Source organism: Protobothrops mucrosquamatus, unplaced genomic scaffold, assembly GCF_001527695.2.
Source record: "Protobothrops mucrosquamatus isolate PMUCROS unplaced genomic scaffold, P.Mucros_1.0 scaffold49, whole genome shotgun sequence".
Classification (NCBI taxonomy): Eukaryota; Metazoa; Chordata; class Lepidosauria; order Squamata; family Viperidae; genus Protobothrops; species Protobothrops mucrosquamatus.
Window position 1 is genome coordinate 1774400 of NW_015386431.1, and position 3663 is coordinate 1778062.

The window sequence follows — 3663 nt, forward strand, 5'->3', positions numbered from 1 at the left end:
ATGCACCGGGAGCATCCAGAGTCCACTAGTACTTTCAGATCTACCTGTGCCCCCATCTTAGGGATTATGAGTTTGACAGGTAGTGAAAAAGGTGGAATGGGTCAACTCACCATCAGGTTGTTCTCTCCTTTGTTGTCGCTATTGTAGGAGGTAGAGCGGCGGCAGGTCTGGCTTGAGCCTTGGCACTCTCCTGCATGGGGGATGTGACTTGGGCAATGGGTTCCTATGCGATCCAGTTGGATTTTTCTTTTGCCGGCTGCTGGGCTGGTTTCTTCCTCACTGGTGGTCCTGGTCTATTCTGCTGTTGAGGGTAAAGGACTGGGCAACTTACTGCTCGATGTCCCTGTTGTCCACATCTGAAGCATTTGCTCGCTGGGCCTGCAGGTAGCTTGGAGTTTTCAGTAGCCACGGTGGTTGGAGGCTTTTGGGGGGGATGGCGGCTGTTTAGGTTGATCTGACCTCTGCCCGGCTTCTTGTGGTGGTGGCTTCTTGTAGCAGGCAAACTGGACGTCCAGTCTTACTGCTGCCTGGTACCATTCTTGCAATTGGTTAGGGACTGCTCGATAGACACAAGCCTGGGAGGGGTGGTCGTCCAGTCCCTCCTTGAAGTGATGAACTAGGGATTGTTTGGGCCACCTCTCTATTCAGCCGGCTATCTTCCGAAACTCTCACACGTATTCCAGTGCAGGCCTGTCAGCTTGTCTTATGTTATGGACTCGCTCCTCCGCTTTGAGGGCAATGCATGAGTCCTTGAACCTTACTTCAGTCCTAGGAGGAAGAGATGGAAGTCCCCCAAACCGGGTCCTTGCTCACTGTATAAATTGTTCAGCCACTCGGATGCTTCCCCTTCCAGGTTGGACGCAACCACCTCGACCATAGCGGCTGGGTTTGGGTAGAAATAGATGTAGCAGTTCATGTGGGAATGCACCTGGTTGAGGAAGATCAGTTTCTCCGCGTCTCCATCAAAAAGTTGCTCTAAGGGGTGGCACCATCACTGGATGCTGCGCTCCCCATGGAGCTTGCATTCCTGGTGGTTTGCTGGCCTCCCCACTGTGGATGTTGCACCCCCAACGGTTGCTGGCCTCCCCATGGTGGCTGCTGCAGGCCTCCCAGTGGTTGCAGCAGACCTCCCAGTGGTTGATGCACGTTTGGGGGCTGTTACCATCCTCACGGCTATTGCTGCATTGCCAGCGGCTGTGGCATCCCCAATTGCTGTATGACCCCCAATGGTCTCAGTGGCTGCTGAAGTGGCACCCCCAGTTGCTGCAGGCCTCCCAGTGGTTGCTGCATGTTCAGGGGCTGTTGCCACCCCCACTGCTGCTGACCTACGAGTGGTTGTGGTATCCCTGATAGTTGTAGGCCCCCCCTGCGGCACCCCACTGCTGCTGCACATTCAGGGGCTGTGACCACCCCCAATGCAGTTGCTGCACCATCAGTGGCTGTTGGCCTCCCAGCTGTGGGGGGTGCAGAATCCCCCACGGCTGTATAGGCCTCAGGCTGGGTGGCCGGTAAGCACGTCAGTCCGGGCTTTGGCTGTCCCGGTGACGGCTCAGGCTCTTGTCTCACCGGAGGCGATCTGGGATTTTGGAGGGGCAATGACTGGAGCTGTCCTTCTCTGTGGGGCTGGAGGCCATGGTAGGTGGCTTCATGGACGGGGAAGCCGCTTGACCTGTGCAGGTGGGACTGGGGCTTCCCCTCAGCATGAGTTGGTGGCTGACTCCCCGATCATCATGATCGCTCACGTATGGAGAAGGGGAAGGTTGTTGCCCACTTTTCATCTCTAGCTCCTCAAATCTTTCCACCAACTTCTCCATTAATTGACTACAGACTGCAGACAGGTACTTCACCAGAGTCCTCAGCGGTATTCGATTTTGTGGCTCTCCACTGGTCAGGGGAACGCGACTTGCAGGAAGTCCCTCTTTGCAGCTTGACCTCGTCCGCCTTCGAAGCACTTGATTGTGGCAAGGCCGTCTCGAGATGTCTGAAATCTCCACTAGGTAAGGCCCATTCTGACGACCAGATCAGCTGTCCTTGCAGCTTGGGTCTTGCCCCCATCTGGGAGACCTAAAAGGTTCCTTCTCCACAGGCGTGCTGGCCTGCACTCCCTCCTCTGAGGTAGCAGCCACTGCCAGGGTGCTGGTTTCAGGCGCCCCTTCCTTTTCCATGTTGAGGTCTTCCCCGAATCTTTGTCAGTCTATCCCTCAACTCTAGGGACAGCGACTGGGGTTCGGGACCCCAAGATATATAGGTAAAAATTGTAGGTTTTGGTTTAATGTCATGGTTCCGACAGACAAAACCCTTCAAAAGAACTTTGAAGCATTGTTTACTTTAAAGAATCTTTTATTCAAGAAACAAAGTATCAGCACTACATAGTTGAAACCAAAAACTAAATTCCTCTCCCCTGAATACAAAGTAACAAAGCACAATTCCCTCCTCCAATAAACAGTCATAAATCACATTCCCCTATTAGCTTGAAGCGCGGGCTTTCTCCCCAGTTCTCTAGCCCGCCAAAACACTATCAGCTCTGGGCCCAATGTCCTTGGGTTTGGCTGAGTTATTATTATGATTAGCTGAACTCTCGTCCCTATTCCCCCTCCCAGCATCAGCTAAATTCTAAAAGCATAGAGAAAATGGCTGCATTTCCATCTATTGTCAAAGCAAGAACATCCAATGTTAGCAGCATTGACAGTATGTCTGTAAAGTATATTCTTTGAAATCTGTTTTGAATTTCTTTTTAAGCAGAGAACAACATTGCAATGTTCAGACAAAACATAATGCAGTTCACAAAGATATCTTAGCATTTCTCCTAAAGTTTTATGCTAAGTATACTGAAATCATATGCTAATTATTGGAGACACATAGGCACTGCTGCTTATAAAAAACTCTTTAAAAAGATCCTGTGAAGGTTCCCCTTCATAGACAACAGCCATGTCAGTAATTCTTCCCATTTTGAAAGTTCATCAAGTTGATTAAACACTGGCAAGTATCCAAGCATGTCTGAATTATAAATACTATTGTCTGACAAAGACCAAATCTTGTTAACTATTGGGCTTACTGACTTAACTTTCTGCTGTGTTGTGTTCAAATAGCAACTTTTTTTTCTTATTGTTAGTACATAGAAACCAACTTCTACTGAGTTTATACAGTACATTAACAACTGAATCTGACAATGAGGTCTGTTGTTCAGCTAGATCAGGGGTCCCCAACCCCTGGTCTGTGGACCAGTATTGGGCCGCAGCTTGCCAGCAACCGGTCCGCACAAACAAGCAAAGCCCCATCTGCGGGATGGAGGCAGCACACAAAACCACACACCCTCCAGTCTGCAGAAAAACCTCTCTCCATAGAACCGGTCCCTGGTGCCCAAAAGGTTGTGGACCTCTGAGCTAGATAGAAATGTTTATTTGGGTAATTTTTATATCCAACCTCTAGGAAATGTTTTAAGTGCTTTTAAAGCTTCAGTACTGTGTAGTGATCCGGTTCCCATGAAACACAAGACACAGGGCTGTCTGCAAAAGTGAGAACCCCGAATAAATTCGTAAGCTCTCTTTTATTGAAATTTTACACAAAGACCTCGCTCTCAAGGAGGAAATAACAACCTTCTGGTTAGCTATTTGCTAGACACAGACACAGATAACATTTATTTGCACTTCGTACGTGTTCCAA